Genomic DNA, 10,373 nt, shown 5'->3' with positions numbered 1-10,373 from the left:
TGTCACAAATGGCGACTACTTCCTTTGTGAAACATGCTATGGAACAAAGCATGTTGGTCAGACTTTCTAAAAGTGTAGTTGTAAACTATTGAAATCAGTGCTGAGCTTCCACTTTGCTGCTTCCTTACTTGAAAGTTGAAAAATTGCCTTTGCAATTGTTGGAGCTAAATTTCTAGGGAGAGTAAAAGCAATATTTCAAACTGTGTCTGCGGTTAAAAAAAAAAAGGAAAAAGCTTCCTGCCACACATACATGTACCCACTACAGTGGACCCTCCAGATATGAATTAAATTCGTTCGGGGGTCTGTACTTAACCCGAAAAGTCCATAACTGGACACTTCCAGGTTTGCCCCGTTCGCAACCCAAACATTACATATCCAGAGCAGTGCGTAACTTGAGGGTCCACTGTACTACTATCTTGAGCCAGCTGAAATGGTTCAGACGAACTATGGGATGATTGAGTTGGAACCACTGTGCTTCGGCTGCTCACATGTCTGTTGAAGGCTTCCCCTTCAACTGTTCTTTAGCAATGTGTTAGGGCCTATATCCAGGTGCAGCTACCACCAAAGCAGCTGCTGTTCATAATGGGCGCCAGCATATGGGCCACAACCCTTGGATTGGGTCAGGTGTCTGTTAAAAGAGCAGCAGGGAGCCTCACTGCAGTGTTTCAAGGCAGTTTGTGCATCACAAATAGATTTCATTTAATGATTAAGAGTGTGTTACCCTCTGAATTTGTGAATTGTAAAAGGAATACTGTGATGCACTACGAAATCATCAAAAGAGAACACAGAAACGTGGGCTTTTTAAAAGCTATGTGAATTATAAAAACCAGGTAGTTTGCATCTGAAGATGTAGCCTTAAAACAGGCATAGGCAAACTCGGCCCTCCAGATGTTTTGGGACTACAACTCCCATCATCCCTGACCACTGGTCCTGTTAGCTAGGGATGATGGGAGTTGTAGTCCCAAAACATCTGGAGGGCAGAGTTTGCCTATGCCTGCCTTAAAAGTTGAGTCAGGAGAGGTTTGTTGGTGGTAGAATGCTAGATCCTCGCAGTTGGCTGGTAGTAGTATATAGTTGGCAAGCACATTTGAGTAATTCTTGAATATCTGAGGTGGGGAAATCTATATAGAATGCTTTTGAGCAAATTATCAGCATAGAAGCAAGTGGAGTGGGGAGCTGCCCGATAACAATAAAAAATGCATATTTCCCAAAAACAAACAAAAAAATTAATGTCACACTCAATGAAGAAACAGGAATGCAGTATTTGGTGGTGGTATTTAACAGTATGAATCACCAGCTTCAGTTTCCTTTGGTTCAAAAGAATATTGCTTAGTTTCACTATTAGTCACCTACACCATAAATTCCATCAGAATTCACAAGTGATTCTATAAGAGCCTTGATTTTCTGTGTAGCTTATTGCGGTTCAGTGTTGGCTTAGTTGGTCGAGAAATAGGCGATGTCTTTCACTTAGTCCAGGGGCGGGGAATCGCTGCCTGGGGGCCAAGTGCAGCTCTCCAATTCCCTCTAAGGCCACACCTCTCACTGATGCTGCCCCACACCCTCAAGCATTTTTGCACATTCTTGAACTGTGATAATGCATCTTGCTTGCCTGGGTGAAGAGATGTGTGCACAGAAACCTGACTGGCTATAGCTTACTGTACCCAGAGAAGAGCCACATCCCTTCTTCTGCCTCCTTTTGCCTCTGGCCCCACCCAATGTTGGCATGTGGCCTCCAGAAGGTTGGCAACGAGCGACGCCCTGGGCTGATAAAGGTTCCCCCCCCCCAGGCCTTGATTATATCAGGTTGAAATTTAAACACCTTTGTCTGTTTCTTGTATTGATCAGAAAGGTAAACAGGATGATTTGGTTGAGCTAGAAATATTTGGCTGTTAGTGATGTCTGTACTATGTAAAGTCACAGTTTTTAAGTTAATAGAACAATCTAGGAGTAAAATGTGTTGACTTAGGAAAAACACTGAGAGGTTCTTCAGTTCTCTGCATAAGTGCAAGATAGGATGCAATAAAAACGATACAGATGCAGAGAAGTATTGTTGCAAGACTCGGTTGTGATGAAGAGCAGTTTAGTTCTCAGGAGCCCAGTTTGTTCAATTAAGAAATGGGGAAGCTGTGGACCTCCGTATGCTCTTGGACTCAGGTTTTCAGCAGCCCCAGCCAGCAAAGCCAACAGCCAGGGAGGATGGGAGTTGTAGTCCAGCAACATTTGTAGGGTCAAAGATTCCACACACCTAAGAGCTGGAAGCCTATTGGACAACACAAGCCTACTAGCTAACATTTCATAGGTTGTCGGCCTGTATAATGAAGTCAGCAGCACCTAGTGATAAAGATGTCACAGTTAACTGAGGCAATGATAATGTGTGGAATATTGTGTCACAACTTTTGATAAGTTTTTGCTTTAATTAAGTTAAAAGGTCAGCAAATAATCATTTGAAATCAGATTAGGATAACCAGAGAGCAGATGTGGACCTCCAGCTCCAGACAATACCTTGGGATAGTTATTATGTCCCGACAATTTAAAGCGGAATAAGAGAATGGCACACTCTGCCATCCCAGTCATTCCAGGGCATTGAATTTAAAATGAGAGATCTGTTCACTGTTACAAAAGCTGTAATAGTTGTTTGAACACTGCAGTCAGGAGTTAAAAGAATGAATTTATATTCCATGTGTTTTTCTTTTTCTCTTTAATGTATCCTATCTCTTTTAAGAAAGATTAAAAACTGTAAATGCTCCAGATCTGCATTTTTAAAAATGTGTTTTGCCATTGTATGCGCTCGTGTTCTACCTGGACCATTAATTCTGCGCAGACCTGCTACAAACTCAATTTGCTTAATTTGTTTAAAACCAATTGTCATAACAGAGGAAAAAAATATGTGTGTATATACAATCTGCTGGTGAGTACTTCCTGCAGTGCTGAGAACAGAAATATTTTTCAACACCATGCTTAATTTACCTTGGTTTCAGTCACTGAGCAGTTGCATTGCTGAAGTCATTGTAGCAAAAGCATATGCTTAGAAAATAAATAACCAAGTTAGCTATCCTTTGGCTTGGCATAGAGCAGTTCCAGCCCAGTTTTGTGCTATCCTACTAACACCTTTCCCCCCCCCATGTTGTTTTTTTTTTGAAAAAACAGAGCAGGTGCCAAATTTGGGCCTGATAAATCAAAAGAAAATTAAAGGCATGAACAGCAACTCTGTTTATCAAAGTAAAAGTGCTTTTCTGTGGTACAAAGTTGGCCCAGAACAGTTTCTGGCCAAAGAGGGAAAACTTTTCAAGGTTTCTATATACACACTGTTGTGTTTTTTATGGTATCTGAAGAAGTATGGTATCTGAAGAAGTGTGCATGCACACGAAAGCTCATACCAAGAACTAACTTAGTTGGTCTTTAAGGTGCTACTGGAAGGAATTTTTTTATTTGTGTTTTTTATGGCGTTTTGTGACTGTTCATGTAAATCAAACTGCCTCCTCTCCATATGTTTGAAGAGTAGCCTCTGTGCAAGAACATATCTCTCAAGAAAATTAAACATCGTTAATTGTGAAAAGAAATATTTATTTTTAAAGGTCTTAAAGGCTGCTGTACACAACAATGAACCAAGCGAGTCCATGCAATCTAAACAGTGATACGAGAGCCAGAGAAGAGGAGACAAAGCAGCAGTTGAAGTGAATACTGTATATAACAAAGCTATGGCTGGTCTGTCTGTTCCAAGTGCTTTATTAGAAACTAAACAAAGCTTGTCCCATTGTGTTGATATCATCCAGCTTGGGCAAAAGGTTAGCACTCTGCTACCCTTACTGTCATAGAGCTAACTGAACAGAAGAAAAGCAGGATCAGGATTAACAGTGGGAGGGAAGGAGGCTTTCAAGGAGAAGAAAGGAACTGATAACACCTGCCAAGAATATAAACCAAAGATAGGTGACTTTAAAAGATGAGCAAAAGGAAGAATAAAAGACAAGAGAAAAAAGATGGGAAGGAGAAAGTTATCCATCAGTCACAGAGTTTATAACATTGATTAGTGGTAGTGTGTGGATGAATGGATATGCCCCTCTTTCAAGTGGCAGCTGTGCTGTCAGTGCTGCCTCAAATATGCCATGCAAGCTTTCCTCATGGGTTTTCAGAGTACCTCTTGGATACTTAACAGGTTGAAAGTTGGCCATAAAGTAGTTGTTAATATGGATAAGGAACAAGGTGGCAAGAATCTTGCCCCGTTGCATGGCCACTCTTTGCAGTCAAGCTGTTGTACAGGTTAGAGACAGGGTTACAAGGCATATTTACTACCTGTAAAAAGGTACCGCTACCGTCTGAGCAAGCTGATGAATGGCATTGTCCCTAGAATCCCCTGGTGGGACAATGATATGGATCTGTTAAAAGCAGATGTGAATCCAAAGCCTGTCAGAATGGAAAGTTAGAGGGTTTCTTAATAAGATGTTTAAAAAGTTATTAAAGGATTTTTGCCCCAGCCTTAGGTCTAGATGCTATCAGCATGACAAAAAAAAAGCCATAATAGTTATTCAACCTAGCAATCTGCTGTAAACAGGAAATAAAAAGGCCTTCATCTGCTGCTTGCAAGATCTGTCAGTGCCATGTTGTGACCTCCCTGGGCAAAGCATTCTATGAACGGGGGTGCCACAACTGAATGAAAAGGCAGGGACACGTAGAGAAGGGCCTCTAACAATTACATGAATAGGTAGGCAGAAACATGGGAGGAGGTGGTTTTGAGATGTCCAGGTCCTAAGCCATATAAAGGCTTTGAAATTCATCATGGAGTTGAATTATGCCTAGAAATAGGCTGACAACCAGTGTGGCTCTTTTGACCTTATGGCACTTGCCTTATTCTCCACCAGTATTCCAACAACTGTGGGTTGTTTATAGTGGTTATTGCCAGAGCAGAACGACTGCTGGTGCTGTCACTCTCCCTCCTCTACTCCCCACCCCACATCTGCTCTGGGGGTTCCTCAAACCTTCTGAAGCATATTTTTTAAAGGGGTGGAAGTTGCTTCTCTCATGCAATGACCTTTTTGAATTCAACCCTTCATTCTGGGATAACTGAAGTCTCCAAAGATGCTGATATAATGAAATGAAAGCATGGATAGGCTCGCTGTCTTAGAGGGGGTTTCATGTGACACTTGACCAGTCTCAGTTGGTGGAAGGTGCTACTTTCCATGGAAGCCATTTGGACTTCCTGTGATAAAGCTGAATCAATCATTGCCCCCAGAAATGCAACATTGAGCCATCGGGGCCAGATTAGTTCTATTCTGGCTGAACACTGCTGGCCAGGTCAGATAAACCAGCTCTGAACCATCAAATTGAGCTTCAGATTCTCACTGGCCTCAGACTTCCATTTAGTATTTTGGCAGCCTTACCTGGATTAGATTAAATTAGTAGTAGAGTTAGATGTTATCAGCATACCGAAAGCACAGCACTCTAAATCCCTGGTTGACTTCACTCAGCAGTTTTGTGAATCTTCTAATAGTTAACTACTGTAGGGCAACAAGATAGAGCTCTACGAAATGCCATATCACAAAAGCCGAGGGGTCTTCCAGGTAGGAGCAGGATCTTCTAGAAAGTAGTGCCTCATTTCTGCAAAGCCTATCCAGGAGATCAATGGTATCAAAAAGCTGCTGAGGTACAGGAGAAATAACAGGGTGACATTCGTCCTGCCAGTCTCCCAGCACAAGTCATCTGTGAGAGTGACCAAGGCATGAGAACAAAGCCTGAAATGGATCCAAATAATCCACCTCTCCCAAGAGTGCCTGGACTTGTACAGCCTCCAAATGTTCAAGCACCTTGCCCAAGAGGGGTGTGGGATCATCAGCCATGTTGGCTGAGGCTGATGGGAGTTGGGAGTGCATCAACACCTCAAGGACACCATGTTGTTGACCCCTGGCCTAGAATCTGTTGGACATGCTTTAGCTCTGGGGTTTTGGTTTTGCACTGACTAGGGGTTGGGCTTGATGGCTAGCTAGGTCCACTCCAACTTCACTGATTCCACGAAAGTAAGATAAAAATGGGTACTGAGAGCCAGTGTGGTGTAATGGTTAAGAACAGTAGACTCGTAATCTGGTGAACTGGGTTCGCCTCTCTGCTCCTCCACATGCAGCTGCTGGGTGACCTTGGGCTAGTCACACTTCTCTGAAGTCTCTCAGCCTCACTCACCTCACAGAGTGTTTGTTGTGGGGGAGGAAGGGAAAGGAGAATGTTAGCCACTTTGAGACTGCTTCAGGTAGTGATAAAGCGGGATATCAAATCCAAACTCCTCTTCTACTACCTCCCCCCCCCCCCAATATTCCTTCTCCTTTGGACTTACTAAGATGACTGTGGACAATAGCAATGAAAAGGCAAATGAGCAGACATGAGTAGGCAGATGAGCACGCAAATGCTTTACTACTGAGCCACAGCTCCTCCTCACATATTTCTGATGCTGTTCAGTTACCTTCATGTGCCAGGCTGATACAGATTATAAAGAAAATCAGTGAAAGTTCAATATTGCTGTTCTCCGCCACTCCCACGCCTGTACTTTGAGGAAGTAGAGCCAGCTCTGGTGACTGCTGCTTAAGATCAGAGATCTAATGTGTACAAAGGTTGGGGTGTTGGTAAGTATTAACATTTTCATGCTTTCTTGGTAACATTCTGTCCTTGCAACTCTTGCGTATTCCTTTCTTATCCCCATGTCTCCCAAGTGTTTGCCTCACTTAAAGGAATTCTGGCCAAGTTAGGGAGAGGGACACCCATTTTCATCACTACCTCCTTGGGCAAGTCTTTGGTCTGGGTGTTCATGGGAGGCATTGTGGACTTTCAGAGTGCTCTCTGCCCATCCCTGTCTAGGTTTCAGACCCATGTGTTCTTTTCCTCTTTGCAATGCCGAACAAAAGCATAGGGGTGAGGTACAGTGGAATTGGTTTGAATTTGCCTTTCCCAGGCCCTCCCTTGCCATTTCAAGCTCTCATGAACTTAACAAAACAATACACACTGCAAATGGGACACCCAGTGGAAAGTCTGAGAAAGCCTCTGGCCTCTTTGATTTTTTTATGAGATGTTATGACTTTATGAGTTTACAAGCTTTACCACAGTCACACATGGATTCCTAGCTTGGGAAGACACAAGAATCCTTATATAAGGAGTATCGATATCTGTATTTGGAGGGATAGTTTTTTCTATCCTAGTGTTCAGGAGAGGATGAAATCTTCCCCACATCTAATGTCCTTGGCTAGTCTTATTTAATATATAGGTCTACTCAGGAGCCATCAGGGCTTGTTACTAAACTGATTTCCGAGTCTCAAGGCACCTCTCATATTACGCACTCTGGTTAACTCTCAGCTTTCTGCTTTTGTGACACATGGAGGAGCAGAATTTGCATGCTGTGGTGTCATGGGAGCAGGGAATGTAGTTTCTGAGCATAGCATTCAGATTCCTGATTATTGTTTTCTGGCACTTCTTGACTTTCCTTCTTTTTAAAAGGACTTTTGAACTCTTGATATGTTTGCAATGCCTAGCAAAACCAGAATAAATTATGCAAATTAGTACAGTGGTACCTCGGGTTAAGAACTTAATTCATTCTGGAGGTCTGCTCTTAACCTGAAACTGTTCTTAACCTGAAGCACCACTTTAGCTAATGGGGCCTCCCGCTGCCGCCGTGCCGCCGGAGCAGGATTTCTGTTCTCATCCTGAAGTAAGTTCTTAACCCAAGGTACTATTTCTGGGTTAGCAGAGTCTGTAACCTGAAGCGTATGTAACCTGAAGCGTCTGTAACCCAAGGTATCACTGTAAACATTTCAAAACAAAGTATGCAGCAACAACAAAAAGACAGGGACTGTGCATAATTTGTGTAGTTTAATCAGGTAGCAGAAATTAGTTGCTTGCTGCAATGTTCGGATTCCCTGAGAGCAGATTAAAAAATATATAGCAAAGACTACATCTGGCCCTACTATAATCTGATTCATGTGTTACGTCTCTTAGGGATAAAGAATCCCATCTCCATGGAAGAAGTTACATGTTATATTTACCACGTGCTCTTTCAGGGCATCAAATCCACGAATGTTCCATGTTATTTCTGGTTTGGGAGTGAGAACTCTTCAATACTTCTGGTTTAGTGGTAAAAACACAGATCGCAGACATCACGGAAGCTCCGAAGTCAGCAGTCTTTCTCAACCCGATGTCTTCAGTATGCTTTCTTTTTGATGTATTTAAAGCATTTCCCCCACCCATAGATTTTATTAAAGTTTGAAAAAAAATATATGAAAGTTAGTATGAAATACCCAATATATTTTTAGAATATCAAAGGTAAAAGGAGCTAATCTAAATAAAAACACAAACAAGGAAAAAGGGAAAGAGAGAGAAATGACAATGAGAGTGAGGAGAAAACTTCTGATTCCTTGTCTGTCAGCAAAAGTAGAAAAATTATTCAAAATATCCACTCGAAGATATAAAGCATTTCTTGCACGCTTTTCATTACAATGTAATTTCAAGGCAGGGCTCAATTAAAAAACCACCACAATACATAATAAAACACAATAAAAACATCAAACATATTTGCAATGATAAAAACAATAACCATAAAAATTGGGGGAAAGTTAATGGCAGCTTTGGAACCCAACAGAATAACATGTTCAGCTGAAGGTGTGTGTAAACCAAGGGAACACTCCCCAAGACTACCCCAAACTCACCGTCAAATCACATGTCTGTGGCCACAGCATGAAACACAAAAATCATACATCCACTGTTTCGTTCAGAATATTTTTTGTTGTTGTTTTCCTCCTCTAAAAATTAGGTGCATCTTATGGTCAGGTGCGTCTTATGGAGCGAAAAATACTGTGTATTCCAAGATATCCAGAGGGCACCAGGTTGGGGAAGGCTGTCCTAGAGACTTTTAAGTTTGTTCCTTTCATACAATTCTGTATACTTGGAATAAAATAAGCTGAGCCCGGCACAGCTGGGGAGGGCGGGATATAAATAAAAATTATTATTATTATTATTATTATTATTATTATTATTATTATTATTTGTTCAAATCTACAACTTATTTCTTTCTCTGCTTCTGCAGAACTGAAATGGAGCTCTTTTGTCTGTTCTTTGGATATGCAGACAAAGGAAGATTTAAAACTTGAACAGCAGGTTCTAATTCTGCTACTTAAATTTCATCCGACAAATCTGTTTGGTTATAGCTTTCCTCTTCTCCCCGTTGCAAACATTATTCTTAATGCAAAGTGTCTCTCTGAACTGTTTTCTCTCTCTCCTGAGAGGCTTAGGACAGCAGCACTCACTCTCAGCACTCGCTCTTAAAATATTCATGTTGAAAATCAGCACAAGTAAAAATGCATCCTTAGTTTCTGGTGGTGGGGTATGTGGCAGAGAGGATATAGTCCAGTGAAGCAGTCTTCAATGCATTCAGATTCAGACTCACCTTTAACTCAAACATGCAATTGGGGACTCTATTAATTTTGTTTATCATATATTCGTATGGTGGTAGTGCTAAGATGTAACCCACCTTAGATCAGGCAAGTGACCTGGTAGTGGCTGCTTTATTCACTTTTATATGCATTGTGTCTTTTGGTTGATGTTTCAATGGCTTTAAGTTGCTTTTGTTTTAATACTATAAAGGGGGGAAATAAAATAAGTCAGAATGCTGAAGTCCAGCAAGTTGAGCCAGAGCTGAAAAAGTGGTTATGTTATCAGTCCTTAAGCCCATTTGCGTATCAATGTGAAGTAAGACATGTTTCTCAAGGGGTTCTTCAGGCTGAAAATATTTACAGCTACAGCTGGAATGCATCATAACTGGTCATCCTGTTTTGCATGACTTGTCCAATAGCGACTCTCACTCTGTGTTGCCCTTTAAACATTAAAAATATTACGTAAATAACTTCTCCCTTCTCTGGATATTTTGGAGGGCAATTCAGGATAAGGGCTGTTAGGTGAAAATGCCAAAGTACATTCTTCTTATTTATTTGACACACAACAACTAGTGTGTATGTTACATTTTCTCCATTGTCATATTCATCCCAGCCTGAAAGAGAAGCACAACTAAAACCTGTGTGAAGCCTGAATTCCGTAAGGAATTCAACAGGCAGGAGAGAGATCTGTCCTGATGTTGCGGCTTTACAAAAAGGGATTCTGTTCCTGAGTTGGAATAGGAATAGGAATTGAAAAGAGACGTGGAGACCTCCATCTTTGTGTTGTAGCAACTGCCAGTGCTTCCTTCCATGTCTTTGGCTGGCTTGATAACCTGCTGTGGCTCCAAAGGTGGGTGTGGTGTTGATTAGTTGATGTTTTGCCCCTAGGAATAAGCTGTGTGCCACCTGGTTCAGCAGGAGGTGAGATTATGCCTATGACTTTGAACACAGGCAAGAAGGCTTAGCTTGGCTCTT

General features: G+C 41.6%; 1 long non-coding RNA gene across 1 annotated transcript; it reads left to right on the top strand.

The window, feature by feature from the left end:
* Positions 1-63: 63 nt before the first annotated feature.
* LOC309522020 lies at positions 64-2,901 on the top strand. The gene is made up of 2 exons (XR_014214813.1): positions 64-849; positions 984-2,901. It is a non-coding gene; the product is annotated as an uncharacterized lncRNA (long non-coding RNA).
* Positions 2,902-10,373: the final 7,472 nt, after the last annotated feature.

Source organism: Podarcis vaucheri (genome assembly GCF_965113315.1).
Source record: "Podarcis vaucheri genome assembly, chromosome: 2".
Taxonomy (NCBI): domain Eukaryota; kingdom Metazoa; phylum Chordata; class Lepidosauria; order Squamata; family Lacertidae; genus Podarcis; species Podarcis vaucheri.
Note: the sequence above shows the minus strand (reverse complement) of the source record. Positions and strands in the feature narration are given on the sequence as shown.